This window comes from Triticum dicoccoides, chromosome 7B, assembly GCF_002162155.2.
Source record: "Triticum dicoccoides isolate Atlit2015 ecotype Zavitan chromosome 7B, WEW_v2.0, whole genome shotgun sequence".
Lineage (NCBI taxonomy): Eukaryota > Viridiplantae > Streptophyta > Magnoliopsida > Poales > Poaceae > Triticum > Triticum dicoccoides.
The window spans coordinates 402,223,371-402,245,945 of record NC_041393.1 but is presented as its reverse complement, the minus strand read 5'-3'; positions in this window follow the sequence as shown (position 1 = coordinate 402,245,945).

The window sequence follows — 22,575 nt, the reverse complement described above, 5'->3', positions numbered from 1 at the left end:
GTGATACACTGTTCATTACGGGCTAGTTTCACCACGGGCCGTTAATAGGCCAAGAGTTACATAGGGCCTCATATGGGCCGAAAGACGTCATGGGCCATACATGGGCCAGAAGTGAAAACGGGCTGGAATCATATTGGGTGGCCGAGATGACGCTACTGGGCCTAATTTGGATAGGGCGTAACGGGCCTTGGGTTAACGGACTGTAAATGGGCTATATGCGAATAGGCCGTTAACATGCTTTCCATGGGCCGGCCCGCCACATTTTGACCAAGTCAAATGGGCCGGCCTTTTCACAGGAATGGGCCTCTGTTGGGCCGTGCCACGTGTCGACGTATCATAGGCGCCTTTCATCCAATGAGTGGATGACATCTGTCCCAACGATGAGCAGACACCTGTTTCCTCCAGCCAATGATGATTTTACACATGGAAAATCCCCATTAGTCGGGGCTGTTAACGGGTTATCGGATCCAAAACCCGACCCGATAGCTTAACGGCGTTCCGTACGGTGGATGCCACGTGTCGGTCACCCTTGACGAAAGCAGTTCTGTGATGCGCAATTTATCGTCATGGAAGTGGACACTTCCGTGATGATAATTTTGGTAATGTCATGGAACACTTCTACGACAACAGAGGTATGCCTATCTTGATTCTGTCATAAATTTGTCATGGATGTACATGCATGACAAAAAACGCGACCTATTGTGACAAACACGTATCATCACGGAAGTGTATTTTTTTGTAGTGTAGGCGGACCAGGACAGTTGCATTTCTAACAAAAAGAACCAACTTATCTTGATGGGAAATTTTAGCAGGACATGTAAAGAAGTGCCATTGATTCATATTACTGGAGGCATTACATTGAAAACAACATTGGTTTAATGTGTCCTTACTTTTAAAAGTGCGACTGCTACATTTTACCAGTGGCATTACATAAGAGTGGCTCAGGGCAACAAACATCAGAACAGGATATCTGGGTTGGTCCCATTTTTGTTCGGTATAGCCACCTTATACTGTGTGAGGCTAGCAAATCTAGTGCTGGACTTACTCTGTTGACTTGTCCCCCAGTCCCCACTTTCTTTCCTTTTTCAACCAATAGATCAGGTTTATATTGAGTTTGTACTGCGTTTCCCTTTATTTCCCTATTAGACCTAGAGACTAGTTGGATAGTCAGTCTCTGCTACTTTTTGCCCCCATTATTTCCTCTTTCGACCAAGTCCTAGATTCAGGTAACAAATCCTCCCCCACCCCCACCCCCTTTCTTCCTTGTTTGAACCAAGTAGTACTAGATTCGAGTGCATGAACTAGTTTTACCTCTTAAACATAAAAAAAATTAGGGGGTTTTCGAACAGCCAATCGATCCTATCTATGAGGGGGCCTGAGAAATAGTAAAAGTTACAAATGCAGCGACGTCAGGAGCTTGGGAAGTAGAGCAAGGCTGGTTTCGAAGGAAGTTATACCTGATGGTCACCGGGATGTCACTAGGTGGGCGGCGGGAGGCCGGATCTACCCACACTACGACAACAAGGAAGAAGGGGTCGGAGGCCCTCCCTCGCCAGCGGTGCTTGGGAGAGAACGGCAAGGCAAGCTGATCGGGACACGCCCAGCAGTGGGTAAGAGCAGTCGCTGAGGACGACCGCGTGAACGTTGCACCTTCTCCCCTTCCCCGACGCAGAGGATCCGACTGGATCTGTGACCAGCGGTGAGCAGAGAGAGAGAGTGTGGCCACTGCTGTCGTGTTTAGATCTGGAGAGGCCGAGACAGTGTGAAGAGAGCAACACTTGCAAGCAAGCGCGGAGGCTCCTGCCTATATAGTGGAGTAGTACTTAGTTTTCTTTTGTCTACCGGAGCCAGCTTGACCTCGTCAATGACTGTCGAGAAGTCTTCATGCACGTGGCCCGGAGGCGCAGTTGTCGTCATTTTGATCTAAAGTGTCGGATTATAACATATAACGCGAAAAAATGCCACATGACAAGAAATCATAACCTCACTGCCCAAGGGAGACAACATGAATCCCGACGGACAAACTAGACGAGGAACAAAGCTCAAATTAAAGATAAACTCGTAGAAAAGGGGTCCGTCGATAGATGTCCTAATTAACATAGCCGGCTTGACCTAGATGGCAGCCGAGTAGTCACTGTTCGTGCATGTGCCCCCAATGACTAGCCCGACTCAGTTGTCGCTGTTTAACCATCGCAGTGATCCGAAGCACATGACACATAATTTTGCGATATGACAAGAAACCTTTTTAGATTTCTCACCACAACTACATCCATGTACAACACAGCCTGCACGATATGTAGACGATAGCCAATCCAGGTGTGTCTACTAGAGTCTGGTCACATGCATGGACGAACTGATCTTCCGTGTCTTGCAGGGATCGTCCAGGCACCAACGTAGTACAACACTTCTCTAGTACTATCGCTCGTCTCCCTCTTCTATTAAGTCACCCGACTTGCGGGGCCGGGGAGTGTGCCTATGGTCGGTTCTCATCTGTCGTCCCACATGTGTGTGCGAACGCAATATGACGCGTGTTCCATTCGGAGAGGAGCGTGCCAGACCAACCGACCGTCTGGGGTGCGACGCAAACACGACGGGCGTGCTGTATACTCCGTACATGTGTACCGCCGTTTTCTAGACGCTTTGCTCCATGGCGCAGGCGCAATCCATGGATACAAAATTAGTATACTGTATACTATTTAGAAGTCGAGGGCGGGGCTTTTCTTGCCCGGTAGGCGGCGGGACAGTTCCACCTAGTCGGTTCGATAGAGACGCGAGAAGACGAGGGAGTAGGCTACTGCAACCGTAGGGCAGTGTGATTTGACAACGAGTTACTGCTGGACAGGTGGGGCCCTGTGATTTGACTTGCCATTATCATTTTAACTACGGTGCTACGACCGGCGTGAGTCTCCCGATTCCTGACCACCTCCATACAGGTGCCTCTCCCAATGCTCCACCATGTAGTAGAGGCTGGCTCTTGCAAAAATGCCATGTAAAGCGCACTATTGTGCTTACTTGCTCCTATAGGTGCTTAAGCTTGCCACATAGGCATAAAGTCTGATGTGGCAAGTTAATCAAGAAGAGAGAGACTAGTTTGGTGACCCAAGGAAGAAATGGTGCTAAGCGCGTGTAACTAGGTGAAAAGACAATTTTGAGTCTATAGCTAATTAAATGAAGCAAACTTAGCAACACCATTTCATTGGAAGAGGTCACTCCTTGGCAAATGCAATAAATACTAGTACTCCCTGTGTCCCATTATATAAGAACGTTTTTGACACTACACTAGCTAGTGTCAATAACATTCTTACATTATGGGACGGAGGGAGTACGAAGAAAGAGATAGAGAGGAGTAAAAAATACACTCATAGCTAACCTTATAGCCAACCTTGTTGTAGTATGAGTGACTAAGTGATGACTATGTATGACATGCCAACATCAGATAGCCTAACGCACCATGTTAAATCTCCAAGTGCGCGACCATGTGAGCGACGCAACGGTCGTGGTAGGCCTGACCATGATACGGGCTGCTGGCAGCCCTTGGATCTGAAATCAAACGGTCGCATGCTAAGTTGCTGAAAATTTGCAGAATAACCCTCCAGGATAGGATATTCACCCATAGGTCTAGAATCACGCCATGCAACCATTCGATCTCCGATCCAAGGGCTCTCGGAAGCCCGTATCATGGGAGAATGGAAAGCCACTATCCTGCCGTTCGCACGCTGGCAGTTCGCTCCTACTCGTCCCCGCACGTCCTTTAATACTACGACGGTTTGCTCATAGTCGCCCCGTCCATTCACATTACGACAGTTCCACTAATCCTAACCCTCCTCCCAAATCCATGGTGTCCCAAATCTCCCTGATCGGCAGTGAGTACAAGGTTAGAACCATCACCGGCGATGAGTTCGACGTCATCTACACCCGTACTTCTGCGATGGTGAAATGATGCCTTTCTCGCTTCATACGCATGTTCTAAAACTCACATGATGAGTGGGTCGTTGGGCTAGATGTTGAGTACACCACAGTCGTGGGACGAGAGAAGGATCTAAAGGACGAAGAGAGGAAGAAGCCCGCCGTGATCCAGGTTTGCGTACATAATGTTTGCTTGGTCTACCACATATTCCATGCCGACGTTGAGTGCCAGGATTTTAAGAACTTCCTCGAGGACAAAACAGTCAAATTCATTACTGTAGACTTTAAGAACGACAAAGAAGTCCTGCGTCGGATAGGCCTCATTGTAGGCAACCCCTCCGACCTCCAGAAGAATCGGCTGGTGCCGTCTCGTCATCCCTCAATGGTGACCCTGGCAGGAGCCATGGTTCGTCCTTCATACCGTAAACTGGAGAAACCTCATTACACGTTTCATCGTCATGCATGGAAGCAGAATGTACTTGATATATACCACATCCACTACGCTGCAATGGATGGCTACCTTTGTTTCAATATCTACAAGGGTTGGATGAAGAGCAACAACCAAGTTGGCGGTTCAAGCAAAGAAGTATCGGCCAAGAGGAAGAGGGACAAGGACGAAGTCGAGGACGTGGACGATGACTCTGAGTAAGGTGGTAGTGTCGTTGCTCATGGCGGTTCTAAACTTCTAATGTAGTGTCTACCGGATTAGTTGCATAGTTTAATTTTAGGTGTGCTTAGTTTAATTTGAGGGGTGTGTTGTGCTGAGCCCCCAGCAGAACTATGTTATGTTTCTTCTCGTTACTTTAAATCTTCAGTATGTACATACTAGTACTAGTATTTCTTTAATAGATTTTATCACGCCAATTAAGCACGTACTAGCTTTTTTAATAGTACTATATGCATATTTGGCGACGAGCACTCTCTATATGTACCACCTTTTTTTTAATTTCAATTTTTGCTCCATGGCGCAATCCATCGATAGTGGAGTACTACTGTACAAAAGTATACATTTTTTAAAAGGCTAGCGTACTGTTCATCACATATATATATATATATATATATATATATATATATAGCCAGTTAAATTCTCAACCTAGAACAACGTGCATGCCATGTAGTAAACCGATACGGAGGAAGTATAGTAAAAATGAGGTGATTTTACCGAGCGATCGGCGGGGGAGCATGGCCTGTCATGCGGTCCCACGTGTCATGATGTACCAAGGCGATGCGCGTGTCCCTCTTGAGGCAGAAGCAATACTAGTATGTGGTTTGAGATGATATCGAACCGAAGTGTGAAATAATGGTTGCTTCGTATGTCTGGGAAGGTGCGGCATTGTGATTTGACGTCTCATTGCTCATTACTACTACTGGGCCGGTACGAGTGGGGTGCGTCCCCCCTGCTGTTCTGCACTGTTATTTGGTGCTTGACACGTCGACCCGGTTGCTATATGTCCCACATGTCGGCAACAGGAAGTATAGAATTCATGAAAGGGAGCATCGACAGAGGAGTATACTACAGAATTCATGAAAGGGAGCGACTTAGTTTTGGAAAAATCTGTTTTTACAGAGTACGTACCCACTAGGGTTTATAGGGCTCATCTAAAAAACATTCGTTTTTCCGTTTGATAAGTCTCAATTCTACTATACTAGTAGTAGTACCATTACATGTTGGATTTCGAGGTGCGTTAGATCACCCAACGAATGCAGTGTCAAGAGGAAACTAACCAATGCATGTACAAGTTCATGGAAATTTAGTGGTCATTCATGCATTCGTTCTAATTAATGCCTCGGTAAACATAACTTCTTGAGAAAAACGAGCGTGCTGTGCAAACTACGAAATTAATTTGACCACTCACCGTCTACCTTGGTTGGAGAGATTTTGAAATTGAGCCATAAACTGGAAAGGCTCGATTACTATTTGTGGCCTTGTATAGATGGAAAATGTATTTTTTATAGTGGCCTTGTATAAGTAAATGGAGGGAGTACTAACCAAAGTACATATATAGTAGGGACGAGGAGTAAACGGAGGGAGTAGTAAAATTTTCTCCTAAGTGATGACTAACCTTATAGCTAACCTTGTTGTAGTATGAGTGACTAAGTGATGACTATGTATGACATGCCAACATCAGATAGCCTAACGCACCATGTTAAATCTCCAAGGGCGCGATCGCGCATGCGATGCGATGGTTGTGGTAGGTGCGACCATGATACGGGGTGCTGGCAGCCCTTGGATTTGAGATCAAACGGTCGCATGGTAAGTTGCTGAAAATTTGCAGAATAACCCTCCCGTGGCAACCGGCAAATTTCCTCTCGCGGGCTGGAGTAGGTTTCTTGGTTTGCATGCTTGTTTAATGGAGGCGAGGAGGCGTGTTCAGCCGGGCATGTAGTGGACGGGGCAGTACTATTCGATTTGACAACTACAACTAGTATATTATAAAAAACAAAGAAGAGTAGTAGAGATAGAGAAGAATAGAGACTAGGGCTTCACCGACGACGACTTCTTCCCCGACCTCGACAACCTCTTCCTCAACGACATGGGCGACAACCTCAACGCCAATGGTGCTGCTCCCGTTGCACCGTATGTGTTTCTGTCCTTCCTGTTCGAAATCATGGTAGAATTCATGTTTCTAGTCTATGTCCTAGACTCGATCTGTTCATCTACTATGCTAGTCCGCATGATTAGTTTAATCTCTGTTATAGCCATCATGATTTGTTTTGTAGTAAATCTCGTAGTAACTTGCTCATATATTCAACTGGAGGAACGTCCCCTACAGCCACTCCCGTTTCATGGACGGCCTGGTCGATGCCTCCAAGGAGCCCTTCGTCTACTGCTATGAGTGCCCGGTGCCGTTTTGGGGCTCGCCGATGGACATCGTGCATCACCTGACGCAGGCGTGCGGCAATCACTGCTGGCCCTTGGCGAAGAACATCAAGTACGATACATGCTACCTGTTCACCATGCCGGAGTCGCTGGAGGATCAGCGCCGCCTGCTAGTCTTGGAGGAGGACGGCAGCGTCTTCCTCTTGATCGTGGCCACCGGCGAGGCCCGCGCAGGCCGCCGCCACATCTCTGTAGTGTGTGTCAGGGGCGGCGCTGCTAACACTGACATTGACACGAGGCCGACGTATGGGTGCGTGCTCACTATTACTACCCCTCGGAGGTCCGTGGGTGGCGACACTGGCTACGTCAAGCTGACTTGGACTCTACCGAGCTGGGACCTTCCCGCTGATGTGGACATGGAAGACGCATGGTATTATTTGGCACCCAACAATGTGCATGGGGACTCCAAGGAGGTTCTCCTGGACATATGCATTACTAAGTTAAATGTTGATCATTAGTCTTCGCTCAATGTAATCCGCTGTCTAAGCATGTGGAGACTTCCATGCATGATCTTGCTCTATTGGAGTATCGCGCATGAATAAAAGTGTATCCATTTATGGTTTAGTCTTGAATCTTCCATGTATGAATTTTTACTACAGTACCGGTGAAAGACTTATGAACCATTTCCTGCAAAGCACAATAAGAGTTATTTCTTCACAAGTTGTGGATGCAGGTTGAACAGTTGAACGCTTTTGTTTGCAAAAGATACTTTTTTATCTATTTCACCTGGATGTTTCTGAGCTCTAGAGATGAAATAATATCCGAAGAAACCTATCGATACCTGTTAGACATGAGATGACCCCCACATCCTTTGTCAAACTAAACAACACCCCGATCAATGCATTTCACTCTTCCGTGCAACGGACGGGTGAGGGAGTCCTGGTTTAGGGGGTATCCGGACAGCCGGACTGTGTACAACATCCGGACTATTGAAGCGTGAAGATACAAGACTCAGGACTTCGGCCCATGTCCAGATGGGACTTTCCTTGGTGTGGAAGGCAAGCTTAGTGATCCGGATATTATATTTCCTTCTTTGTAACCGACTCCATGTAAACCCTAGCCCTCTCCGGTGTCTATATAAACCGGAGAGGTTGGTCCTTAGAAGGCCGATCACAATTACATTCATACCATCATAGGCTAGCTCCTAGGGTTTAGCCTCTATGATCTCGTGGTAGATATACTCTTGTATTACCCATATCATCAATATTAATCAAGCAGGAAGTAGGGTTTTACCTCCATCGAGAGGGCCCGAACCTGGGTAAACATCTGTGTACCTTACTTCTTGTTACCATCAGCCTTGACGCACAGATCGGGACCCCCTACCCGAGATCCGCCGGTTTTGACACCGACATTGGTGTTTTCATTGAGAGTTCCTCTGTGACGTTGCCGTCAGGCTCGATGGTCCTTCAATCGTCATTAACGACGCTGTCCAGGGTGAGACTTTCCTCCCCGGACAGATCTTCGTGTTCGGCGGCTTCGCGCTGCGGGCCAATTCGCTTGGCCACTTGGAGCAGATCGATAGCTATACCCCCGGCCATCAAATAAGGTTCGGAAACCTGAACTACATGGCGGATATCTGCGGAGACTTGATCTTCGACGGACTCGGGCCAGCGCCAGAAGTGCCGAACAGTCGCGATGAGCACGGCTTAGACCTATTGTCAGACGTCGCTCAGGATATCGTCCTGACAGAAGCCTCAGATATAAATCCGGGACATGTTGCTTCACCTAAGGACGGAGGGCTTGACCCCGCCCCGCAGGCCGTACCTTCATCGGTGATGGAGCCGAACACAGGTTTCACCTCTGAGGGAACCTGTGACTCCGGACCCCCGAATTCATATCCGGACGCAGGTTCCAGTCCACGCGCCCCCGAGCCCACCGATCCTGGTTGGGCCCCGGTGATGGAGTTCACCGCGGCGGACGTTTTTCAGCACTCGCCCTCTGGCAACATGCTGGACTTATTGAAGTCTCCCTCCTTGTCAGGAGACTCCGGGCCGAACTATGTCCGGCTCGAGTGGGAAGCAGACAACGACAGAACTCCTTGCCCACCCACCACCCACTTCATTGCCACGATCGATGATCTAACCGACGTGCTTGACTTCGACTGCGAAGACATCGACGGTATGAACGACGATGTAGGAGAATCACAGGAGCCACCGCTCACCGGGCGGTGGACGGCCACCTCCTCATACGATATATATATATGGTGGACACTCCGAAGGAAACCAATGGCAACGAGGCAACGGGGACAACCCCTCAGGAAGAAAGGCACAACATGTGCATTATCGGTACCACTCCAAACCCCGCCACGCCAAAAACGGCCCCGGAAACGAGAGCAGTCCGGAAGGTGCCAAAAAGGAATACAACCTGAGTCAGCCTACACTTAAGCAGGCCGGACCAATGACGATGGATACTGGGAGAGGGACAATCACACACCCCCATCCGACGACGAGGCAAGCCTCGGCAACGACGAATTCGGCGTACCAGAGGACCCAGTGGAACAAGTTCGCTTCAAGCGACGGCTCATGGCTACAGCAAGGAGCCTGCAAAGGAAACAAGAGCAGCTCACAGCTGACCAAGATGCGCTAGAGGATAGGTGGACCAAGATACTGGCCACCGAAAAATACGAACTCGAGAGCCCCAATAAAGGGCACATAAGACACAACTGGCTACCTCAACTCGAGCAGAAAAACCACCGGCACGCACACAGACGCCCACGCATCACTACGGTCCAAGGCGGCAAGCAGCAGATACGAAGAGGCACCCTCAGACCTCGGCATAAAGGTCGTAAACATCAAGACAAGGAAGTTGGTGCCAAGTCCAGCAACACTTAGTCCGACAAACAGGCAAAGAGCATCACAAGCCTACTCGCCCGAAGATACATGCTAGATCAGCCGTGTGAAATTCACGGTACCCCGCGAAGGACGGCAAAGCATACCAATAGAGAATGCAGGATTCTCAAAACAAAGCGGCTGGTCACACGCCGGAAGCAATAAAGGGGAGATGCCTCGTCAAGACCCCCCCAGAGCGTAATAGTACGACCGACCGCCCAGGACCACCTAAACCACGGCAAGTTAATTGCAGTGCCTCTAGACCTAGTAGTCCGGGGGCTCCATAACACACAAAGCCCACAAGGGTATGACGCCACGCAAAACATCTCCTAAAAGATGTAAGGCGCAAAGGCCAAGTTCTGTTGGCCCACCACTCTAAATGGTTGCCTTCGGATAATCCAAAAATGCTACGCCAAAGAATAAATCCTCGGCACCTCCCCATACGATAGCTTACCGTATGCTAACGGGAAAAAACACGTCAACTAGATTCTACGTGGTAAATTACCCAGGCCAACCATCTGGACATCCACTGCGGAGTCCATACTACCTCATGGTCTAACGACTGGGCACACCAGGGCCCGATTAGGGACCCTGGGAGCAACAACAAGAGGACACCTAGCTGTCTTCAAGGATTTCGCATTTGCAAACTAACGATTGACGTAGAACAGAACTAGCGGCATGGAATTACCCGGACACACAAAGGAAGGAACATGCAGGTAGAAGGCAGTTTGTATTCATTCTCGACCCGCTCACAGCCCCCTCCAGTCCGGCCATAATAGGTTCTGTCAAACAACACCTCTTTCCATACATCATACTAATATGCATAGACATAAAATTCTACAACAATGCGTAAATAGAAATTACCGACCATCATTTATCGCCGACGCCTCTTTGACAAAAATGAAAGCCACGCTCCACAATTGCCTGGTTGCACCAGGGGCTCCACTGTACGGCAAACAAGTCCGACCACCTTTGCGGTTGTTCGGCACCCCGAACTTATAGCACTATATGCATCTGCTCCAAATCATGTCTTGGGTCATTGGTTGGGTTTGCCCGGCTCCCATGTTTTGGTACCTTACGTTCCGTTCTATCGGCTAAGGTAGCACTGGGAAAACTACTGCGATTGTGTCCCGGTTCAGCCAGACGAGCACCTCAGTAGAGAAAGCCGAAAACCGACTGTCATGATGAAGCGAGAGTCGGTCCGCTGTTCGAGAGGTCATAAAATCCTTAAAGATTTATTTCGCATAACGCCATCATAAATGCTAAGTGCGACGGATCGGTCTTCTGATCAGGCGCCAATAGAGCCCCTAGTTCGGCCTTCCGAACACTAGGGGCTGCGCCGACCATACTCAAATTCCTATGGCTAAGTGAGAGTAATAAAGCCCTATAGTCCGATTGCCTGGTTCACGGAAAGATACACCTCCTTAAAAGGACCCAACTATGGGATAAAGAGCGTACTGATATATCCCGAACACCCCCGTATCCTTTTTACAAGGGGGCAGAAGCCCACGACTGGCCAACTCCCAGAATTTGCATACAATAAACAGCCGCACAGGAAGAACATATGTTCAAATAAAACAGGCAATATATAACAAACATGCCATTATCCCATATTACAACAAGTGGCATCGATGCCCTCAGGGAAATATGATGTCTTTAGTAGACTTGTCCGCCACAAGGCGGGCCCCTTTCATCACACCTTGATAATACAGCTCGGGCTTGCGGTGTTCCTTACCCTCTGGCGGCCCCTCAGTGATTAGCTTTTCCACGTCAAGCCTCCCCCAATGCACTTTCGCATGGGCAAACGCCATACGCACGCCTTCTATGCAGACCAATCGCTTGATAGCATCTAGCCGAGGACAGGCGCCCACGATCCGCTTGACGAGTGCGAAGTAGCTACTTGGAATCGGATCCGCAGGCCACAACCGGACAACTAAGTCCTTCATGGCTAGTTCGGCCGCCTGGTGCAGTTCGATCAGCTGTTTCATCTGATCGATAAATGGCACCGGATAGTTCGGCGCCAGATACTGTGACTAGAAATCCCTCTCCGTAGCCTTCTTCTCCTCGGTGCGATAGAATTGAGCAGCATCTGATATGCTGTTAGGAAGATCCGCAAAAGCCCCTGGAAAAATAAGAATTCAGCCTGCCGCTTGGATTCTTCACATTCTAACATACACGAAGCTAAGAATACAGAAGGCCTCACCAGCCGTCACTTTTCAGGCCTCCTGAATGTCCCGCGCAGCACCTCGGGCTTCTTCCCGAGCACCTTCTGCATCCTCGAGAGCTTGGGCGAGCTCAGGTTCTTTCCCTTTTAGGCTCCGCTCCAAGCTCTCACTTTTCTTCACAGCTTCCTGGAGCTCCCGCTCAGCGGTGATAACCCTGGCCTCGTGTTTTTCACGAAGCGCCTGTTCGGCCTCAGCCTTCTTGTTGGCATCAGCCAAAGCTTTCTTTAGTGCCTCGTATTCGGCACATGCTCCTAGAGCACATAATACTAAATTTTTTATTCTGCACAACCATTCGTTCGTGCCAACTCCAAGACAAATGTTTTCAACATACCTTGTTTGTCTTCCAGTTGCTTCCTCACACGGCCGAGTTCTTCCTCGGACCGTGCAAGGTTCTGCTTTAGTTCGGAAACTTCTGTCTTGAAAGCGGAAGTCCTCTCGGCGGATGCCTGTTTTCACACCAAAGGGCATACGTCATTTACACAGGCTCCTGCGAAGGCAAGGGGTTTGATCCCCTGCCCGGCTCTGTCCCCTTCGCCGGACAGTGTATCAGGGGCTACTACTTATATTTTGACAATTCCTTAAGGGTTTCTTAGGAGACATACCTCAAAAGCCTTTATAAGACTAAGGCAGGACGCGTTCAGCCCGCTCTCGGCGGACTGAATCCTTTCAACCACCTCGCCCACAAGGGCCCGATGCTTGTCGACAATAGATGCGTTCTTCAACGCTGTCAATAGACTGGCAGGCAGCTCTGCTTGAACAGAGGACGCCGGCGGCGTAGGCTGGCCCCCCGCCATCAGGGGGGCTGCTTGCTCGATCCCAGAACCCTAGAGGTCCCGGGGGCCGTATCCATCCCTGCGTGTTTGGCACCAGGGATATGTCCTCCCTGGTCCAGGTCTTGTCGAGACGACACCTTGGTGTCACGTCCAAACTTGGGGGAAGGGGCCTGCAGAGGCGTCTCGCTTGCCAAAGCGTCTGAGTCTAGTGAATCCTCCGACGAGGACTGGCCGGCGCAGGACCCTGCCGGACTATGCAATATGTAGGCAACAGTCAAAACCACTATACCCAAAAAACGATCCCGGATGCATATGCGTGTTCAGATACTTTCGACTTCTCCAGCGGCTGGGTCCTGGGATCCCACTCCGGGCTGCTATCGGCAACCGTGGGGGATGCCCCTGGGAGGGAATGTTTCCCCCTCTTGGGCGATCCGGCCTCCAGAGATGCGGAGGCCGTCCTCTTCCTCCCACCATCAGAGTGAGGCTCATCCTCCTCGTCCTCGGACGAAGGATCGTCACTGGAGTCTTCGGATCTGGCGTCCAAAACCTCGTGACGGTGAAGGCCACCCCGGGTCTTCTTGACCTTCTTGGAGGCCTCCTTCTTTGGCGCCTTGTAAGGCACGGGGACCAACATCTTCGTTAGAAGAGGTCCGGCCGGTTCCTCCGGCAGGGGGGCTGGACAATGTAGCCGCTCCACCTTCTTTACCCATCCCTGATGTTATAATGAAATACGATTAGGGTGTCTCCCGCATGATGTGCCAATTAAAGCACGAATAGACAGAGTGTGGCTGTGACTTACCGAGCTGGGAGAATGGGATGATTGATACCCACGGTCCTCGGCGGGGCCCGACCATGATTTGCCGGACTTAAAGAGCACCTTCCAGATATCCTTGTGGGTGGAGTCGTAAAGCTCCTGAAGGGTTTGGTGCTCGGCCGGATCGAAGTCCCACAGGGTACAAGCTCGGTGCTGACAAGGGAGAACCAGGCGAACTAGCATCACCTGGACTACGTCGACGAGTTTGACGTCCCTATCGATCACGCCCTGGATGCGTGTCTGGAGTAGTAATAGCTTGTCCAGACGAGCACCAGTTCGGGCCCTTCTCGGGCCAGGACGTGAGCCGCAGTGGAGCTCCGGATCTGAACTCTGGAGCTGCCGCCCACTTCTTGCCGCGTGGTTTGGTGATATAGAACCACTGCAGCTGCCACTCCTTGACGGAGTCGTTGAAAGCGCCTTTCGGCCAAACAGCCTTGGGCATCTTGCAAACTATGGCGCCGCCACACTCGGCGTGTTCGCCACTCACCACCTTGGGCTTCACATTGAAAATCTTCAGCCATAAGCAGAAGTGAGGTGGGATCCGGAGAAAGGCCTCGCACACGACGATGAACGTCAAGATATTGAGGAAGGAGTTGGGGGAAAGATCATGAAAATCGATCCCGTAGTAATACATGAATCCCCGAACGAACGGGTGAAGGGGAAACCCGAGCCCACGGACGAAATGGGGAATGAACACGACTCTCTCATGAGATTCCGGAGTAGGGACGACCTGTCCCGCCGGGGGAAGACGGTGGTCGATCTTCTGGGCCAGATACCCGGCTCCCCGGAGCTTCTTTATGTCCTTCTCCTGGATAGTTGAGGCCATCCATTTGCCTCCTGCTCCGGACATCTTTAGAAAACTTCCCTTCGGTCAGGGAGAAGAGTGCTTGGGCTTTAGGGCTCGCACAAAGGGGAATGAGCTAGCAGGAGAAAGAGGCGTGGGCAAAAGAGAAAGGAACCTGACCTCCTTATAAAGGCAATAAAGGCTTTTTGTGCTTCCCCACTTGCCTGGTGGAACCCGTCCGCCTCCCTCTTGCCGCGATTAGCGGCACGGTTAGATTACCCATGTCCGTATTGATGAGAATCCCGTAATAAGGGGACACGATCTCTACTTTGACAAGACGTGTCACAGAAACCGCCTCGTGATATGCGTTGTAGCTGGTTGTGTGGAAACGGTTCGAATAAAGGATCCGATCATAATAACGTGTCACGTCATCACGAAAAGCTATCAGCAGATTGCATTTGTGAAATATCCTCCTCTCTACGGTGGTATGCGAAGATCATTGTTTCAGATCCGGACACGATTTGAGTGTTCGGTGATTATTTTGGAGTATTCGGAGGAGGAACCCGCCTTGCAATGCCGAAGACAATACTGCACGCCGGACTCATCGTCATTGAAGCCTGGTTTAGGGGCTACTGAGGGAGTCCTAGTTTAGGGGGTATCCGGACAGCCGGACTGTGTACAACGTCCGAACTATTGAAGCGTGAAGATACAAGACTCAGGACTTCGGCCCGTGTCTGGATGGGACTTTCCTTGGCGTGGAAGGCAAGCTTAGCGATCCGGATATTATATTTCCTTCTTTCTAACCGACTCCATGTAAACCCTAGCCCTCTCTAGTGTCTATATAAACTGGAGAGGTTGGTCCTTAGAAGGCCGATCACAATTACATTCATACCATCATAGGCTAGCTCCTAGGGTTTAGCCTCTACGATCTCGTGGTAGATCTACTCTGTATTACCCATATCATCAATATTAATCAAGCAGGAAGTAGGGTTTTACCTCCATCGAGAGGGCCCGAACCTGGGTAAACATCTGTGTCCCTTACTTCTTGTTACCATCAGCCTTGACGCACAGATCGGGACCCCCTACCCGAGATCCGCCGGTTTTGACACCGACAACGGGCACCTTACTTGCTCCTACAGGTGCTTAAGCTTGCCACATGGGCATAAAGTCTGATGTGGGAAGTTAATCAAGAAGAGAGAGACTAGTTTGGTGACCCAAGGAAGAAACGGTGCTAAGCGCGTGTACCTAGGTGAAAAGACAATTTTGAGTCTATAGCTAATTAAATGAAGCAAACTTAGCAACACCATTTCATTGGAACAGCTCACTCCTTGGAAATTGCAATAAATACTAGTACTCCCTGTGTCCCATAATATAAGAACGTTTTTGGCACTAGTAGTGCCAAAAACGTTCTTATATTATGGGACGGAGGGAGTACGAAGTAAGAGATAGAGATGAGTAAAAAAATACACTTATAGCCAACCTTGTAGTATGAGTGACTAAGTGATGACTATGTATGACATGCCAACATCAGATAGCCTAACGCACCGTGTTAAATCTCCAAGGGCGCGACCGCGCGAGCGACGCGACGGTCGTGGTAGGCGCGACCATGATACGGGCTGCTGGCAGCCCTTGGATTTGAGATCAAACGGTCGCATGCTAAGTTGCTGAAAATTTGCAGAAAAACCCTCCATGATAGGATATTCACCCATAGGTCTAGAATCACGCCATGCAACCATTCGATCTCCGATCCAAGGGCTCTCGGAAGCCCGTATCATGGGAGAATGGAAAGCCACTACCCTGCCGTTCGCACGCTGGCAGTTCGCTCCTACTCGTCCCTGCACGTCCTTTAATACTACGACGGTTCGCTCCTAGTCATCCCGTCCATTCACATTACGGCAGTTCCACTAATCCTAACCATCCTCCCAAATCCATGGCGTCCCAAATCTCCCCGATCGGCGGTGAGTACAAGGTTAGAACCATCACCGGCGATGAGTTCGACGTCATCTACACCCGTTCTTCCACAACGGTGAAAGGATGCCTTTCTCGCTTCAGACGCATGTTCGAAGACTCAGATGATGAGTGTGTCACTGGGCTAGATGTTGAGTACACCACAATCGTGGGATGAGAGAAGGATATAAAGGACGAAAAGAGGAAGAAGCCCGCCGTGATCCAGGTTTGCGTGCATGACTTATGCTTGGTCTACCACATATGCCATGCCCATGTTGAGTGCCAGGATTTTAAGGACTTCCTCGAGAGCAACCTAGTCAAATTCATTACTGTAGACTTTGGTAACGACAAAGAAGTCCTGCGTCTGATAGGCCTCGTTGTAGGCAACACCTTCGACCTCCAAAAGAATCGGCTGGTGTCCTCTCGTCAGCCTTCAATGCTGACCCTGGCAGGAGCCATGGTTCATCCTTCGTACGGTAAACTGGAGAAACCTCCATACACGTTTCATCATCATGCATGGCAGCGAAATGTACTAGATATAGACCACATCCAGTACGGTGCAATGGATGGCTACCTTTGTTTCAATATCTACAAGGGTTGGATGAAGAGCAACAGCCAAGTTGGCGGTTCAAGCAAAGAAGTATCGGCCAAGAGGAAGAGGGACAAGGACGAAGTCGAGGACGTGCACAAGGACTCCGAGTAAGGTGGCAGTGTCGTTGCTCATGGTGGTTCTAATGCAGTGTCTACTGGAATAGTTGCAAAGTTTAATTTCAGGTGTGCTTAATTTAATTTGAGGGGTGTGTTGTGCCGAGCCTCCAACAGAACTATGTTATGTTCCTTCTTGTTACTTTAACTGATCAGTAAGTACATACTAGTATTTCTTACATTTCTTGTTTTAGTTGGTATAGTACTACCACTCGTTTCTTCACATTATATACATACAATATATATGGCCAACATCATAGAGCCAACAGTTTAGTTGTCAAAGAATTTCAGGGTGCTTAGTTTTGTCAAAGAATTCCAGGGTGCTTAGTTTTATTTGAGGGGTGGGTTGTGATGGACACCATTATTGTGACTAGCCTTTTTAATAGTACTATATGCATAATTTGGCGACGAGCACTCTCTATATGTACCACCTTTTTTTAATTTCAAGTTTTGCTCCATGGCGCAATCCATTGATACTACTATTGTACAAAAGTATACATTTTTTAAAAGGCTAGAGGGCGGGGCAGTCTAGCTTGGTCGGTTTCACGAGAGGCGAGAGCCTTTGTGATTTGATGGCTCATTACTGCTGGAAGGCGGGGCCTTGTGATTTGACTGCTCGTATAAATGCGCCGACGACCTGATCAAGGAGGAGCAAAGAACCGTGCGGTATACTCAAGTTTTCCATTGGAGTAGTACTGCGACGGAGGAGCACGAAACACGACAGCCCAGTGCCATATGGCGATAAAAAATGATCTAATTTGCTAGTCATCTCATTGTTAGCATTGTTCTAATCATTCCTTCAAAAAACAAAAACCATTGTTCTATTCATGCCTCGCAGAGAACGTGACACGTGCGGTGAAACACCCGAAGCAAAAGATGAAACACAGCAGCAAAAGAAGAAGGAAGATTATCACCCCAAATGATCTAATTTGCCGCAGAGTCGTAACTGCTTCTTCATCGCCTCCACGACCTCCATCTCCTTGCGCGTCTCCTCCGCCATCTTCTTCATTCTGTCCATGATGCGGGATTTCTCGACGCGAGCCTTCATCATCTGTTCCACGGCCGCATTACATACCTTGACAACAGCCGGGTGCTCGATGCAGAGCTTCGCCAACTCCTCCTTCTGTTCCATGACGAGGGCCTGCAGCATCTTCATAGAGGAACTACTATTCTCATGCAGCTTCTTCCAGCCGGCGTTCTTCTCCTTCAACAGGTCGATCTCGTGGCAGAGCTTCGCCTTGTCCTCCTGAAGTCGTAGGATTTCGCCGGTCGCCTTCTTCTCCGAGGCAATGCTCTTCTTCAGCAGCATCACCAAGCCGGCGGTCAACTCCCCCTGCTGATTGAGCTCAGCGGGCATGTCGTCGAGGCTCTCCTTCAGCAACTCCGTCAAGCTTTGGATGATCTCCTTCTACTTATTGAGGTGCTTATTGAGCTGATCGGGCATGCCGTCGAGGGATAATGACTTCAGCTCCGCCGGCTCGGCATGTTTGCCTCTGTGGCTAGGGCGCTCCTAGGAGCCATTGCCTGCCCGTTTGAGATCTTTCGAGGTCTCTGCGTGGTGGCGAGCCCTCTTTTTTTTTTCAGCAGCCTTGGTTGCCGCTCCCTTGTTACGAGTAGTTCTCGACCTAGAGCTCTGCTCATCGGCCATGGCAACGATGGACGAAGAAGAAGCACTTATGAGGAGGAAAGGTAGATTAATTTTTGGTTAGGTAGTTCCCCTTTTTATAACCTAAGTACTAGCACTAGTAGTACTAATACCTGCATAGTGGGAACACGTTCAGGTTTGGTACGCACTAGTAGGTGTGAGCAGGCTTTCGAATGTGATGGGAACAAGGTAAAGATTAATTGATGGTTTTGGTTTCGAGGCCCGAAACGGCTCCCGGTGAGTTTAGCGGAACATAATTTAACTACTCGCATGCGCGCAGTGGAGTAATAATGTCTTTCTTCCGCCCTCACGTCCACTCAATTTGCATGCGCTATATTAATTGAACATCAATGAAGTGAACGACTTTACACGCGTCAAATTATCACATGGGGTAGATCTTGGTACAAAATTGCGTCCGCCCATGTACCCGCGTGTGTGTGCGAGGGAATGAGTGCGTGCGTGGCGTGCGTGCACATCTTCGCTTCATGCATGTACCGCCAGTATGGCTCAGGGAGGACGAGTACATTCTTCTAGAACCAGCAGCACGTCACTGTGATCAATCCATGTAAGGAGGTCGCGACAACGCCTCCACATGTGCCACATGGCTTCATGAACTGTAAGAGAGACACTGTGTAGCGTGCCATTGGTATTCTAATTTACGTGTTTTGCACATACTCGAAGTACTAGTAAGGTACACGTGCATTGCACGCATCAGATTTTGCAACCAAATTATGAATAAATACCACACTATAGCATGTAAGCTCTGAGTCATATATGCCTGATGTAGCCCTTCATTTAATTCTTATAGTTCATCTCATTCAAAATCAATTAGTTTTTATAAAAAAAGCTAATAATGTGTGAATAGGAAAAACATGGTATTATAGTGGAATGTCGTCTTGAATCCTACAGGATTGTACGAGTGTTTGATTGTGCATAGAAAAAACGCAGAATTCTTTCAAAGAGGTTTGAGTGGATGGGATGTTTCCTATGAAATCTAGTGCAAATGAATCATATGGAAAAATTCCTATGGTTTACAATCCTACGAATCAAACAACCAAGATAGGAAAAATTCCTAATGATTAGAATCCTCCAAAATTCCTTTGAGAATCCTCTGAATCAAAGAAGCCCTTAATCTATTTTATGATTCATGGAATTGTGCGTTGTAAAGTATAGTAAAAACAAATAATGGAAATTCAACTAGAAAAAAAGTTTGGGCAGTTATGATACGGAAGATTCTATAACAAAAGAGAACCACTGTTGTTTTGAGGTTTGTGCATTATGCTTAAGTTCAACCATGGAATCTGCTAGATTGTACATGTGGCAAAATCCGGTGGGGGGCTAGAAGATGGTGCGAGGGGCCGAGTGGAGGGAGACTATGAAGGAATGCACAAGTGCGAGATCGATATTTAGAGAGAGGGGGCGAACACGTGCGCTATTGCACGCAGTGGCCGATTCATGAAATTAAACCTTTTTTAGCAGGAATTGTCTAATGATCATATTAGCCTCGATATATAGTGATGTTAGGGGGGGGGGGGCAGGGCCCTTACTACCCCCTGTCTTCGCCATTGTGCACGCGTCTGAGAGATGAAGCGGAAGGTATGGATGATGAGTGGGGGACGTTGGATATATAATTAATGTGGGTGTATTAGCTATTTATGTTAATCCTATATCGAGAGGTATAGATTGATCGATGTGGACGTGGGAAAGAGGGTGAGACCTCACTGGATATATTGATTGATCGGTTTTTGTGGAAAACTATGAAAGACCTAGCTATATACACACATACATAGAGGAACATCGATCATTGCGCATGCACGCGTGAGAGATAAAGAATGTCTGGTATGATGGAGATGGGGATGTGTGTGGGTGTGTGCCTTCATGGGAGACTGACCTGAAGAAAAAGATTGCATGCGTGCGATAGATAATGCCGACTTGTAGTGTTTGTGCATGCATGCACAAGAGAAAGTTAGTGGTACAATTATAAAGAGAAGACTACTGTGTGGGTGTAAAAGAATAGGTGAGGTCATAATCAATGTAAAGTTGAATTCAAATATTTGAATAAGAGATCCTGATGTTTGAAACCCATGCATGCATTAATATAACGAAGATCTGCGCGGTGTGGTTTGGAAACGAGCATGTTATAATGTATACACATTGAACAAGGTCAGACTAATTTGAATTTGAGATACTGATGGCATACATCATTTTCCCACATCGCATCCGTGCCTGGACACACTATTCTAATTGGAGATGATGGGCGGCTTTCGCATCACATATCTATATCTATACCCCAATATGTATTATATTATATATATTTTTATATTGTGTGCGGGTAACTTTAACTTTGAAAGATGGTCGTAGGATGAGGCGAATCCGATGGTCCAAAGATGGCAAATTTGAGCACTATTGGCCGTTGAATATCATCTAGATTCCACCAGATTTCGCCACATGTATAATCTAGAAGACTCCGTGGTTGAACTTAAGCATAATGCACAAACATCAAAACACAAGCACTTCTTATTTGTTCTAGAATCTTTCGTATCAGAATTGCCCAAATGTTTTTCTACATGATTTGCCATTATTTGTTTTTTACTTTATGTCTTACAACGCACAATTCCATGAATCTTAAAATAGATTAGCTTTCTTATAAAAACTAGATGATTTTGAATGAAATGAACTATAAGAATTAAACGAACATCTACATCATGCACATATGACTCAAAGCTTGCATGCTATAATGTGGTATTTATTCATAATTTGGTTGCCAAATCTCATGCGTGCAATGCACGTGTACCTTACTCTAGTCTAAATGGTGTTTGTGTGTGTTGTGCGTGTTGAGGTGCAAATTGTCTTTTTTTTGGGTACACGTTAAGCTTGTTCTTCCAAAATTTCAAGCTGCGTCTTGTTATGCCGAAAATTGAAGCTAGCGTCTCTGTCTATCATGCTGCGAAACTCCCGCCTCTTCAACCCGCGCCTTGTTAGCCCGAAATATTTAAGATATATCTTTTTCTCGTTGTCCTCCGACAACTCGCTCCATCTCAACCCGCGCCTTGCTATTCTGAAATTACAACGCGCGCAAAAACTCCCACCTCCTGTGAAATCCCGACAAGCGAAATGCCCGTGGTACCCCTGAACCAAAAGAACCACCTCAAATCGGTGGGGGTTACTTTCATAACATACCCCACATTTTGGACAAGCGCGTCTCTAAGCCATGATTCCCCACTGCCATCCCATCCGCCCACCCATTCGTACATCGAGGCCGCGAAAACCCGCGACAAAACCCCACACCCTGCTCCGTCCGCCACCCAGCCCGAGCCTCTTCCCCGACGACGTCGTCCACAGCAACACCTCGAGGTCCCTCATCCACCGTACCAGATGAGGATCCGTCATCGATCTCATCGTCCCGCCGGTTCAGCCACCCCGTCCTCCACCTCCAAGGAGCTACCCCGACGTTCCCCTCATCTTTCGCGCCCCCTCCATTCCCACACCGCCGTCTTCACCTGCACCACCGAAAGAGCATCATCATCACCGTTCCCTCGGATGAAGTTGCGTCCTAATCGGCGCCACCAAAGAGGTTGTACACTAATCGCCACATTTTCTTCTTGATTCGATCTCATGGTGCTTCCGGCGCTCGGTCCCGAGCCGACATGGCGCGGCTCCGTCCACGGAGGCGCCGCCGGCCACTTCCTCCACGGCGTCGCTCCCTCAGCGGCAACGTCCACATCAGTAGGAGCTGCTGCTGCTTTAGCTCTCGCTCGCGCTGCTACTCTGCTCTTGCTCTCGGTCCCCTGCCTGGTCTGCTCTTGCTATTGCTCTTGCTCACGCTACTGCTCTCGCTCTTGCTCTTGCTTGTGATGCTGCTCTGATTTGGTTACACTTCGGCCGATTGAATTGACTTTTGGGTCAGTCAATTTTCAAGGGGTGGGCTCGTCGGGGTGATGGAAGAACCAGCCGCAGCGGGGAGGGGGGCTCACCGGAGAGGTACCCCACTATCTATCTTAGGGTTCAGGATGGGGGCGATGGTCGCCGGCAGTGGCGGGGCATTGGCGGGGTGGTGGTGTGGGGAT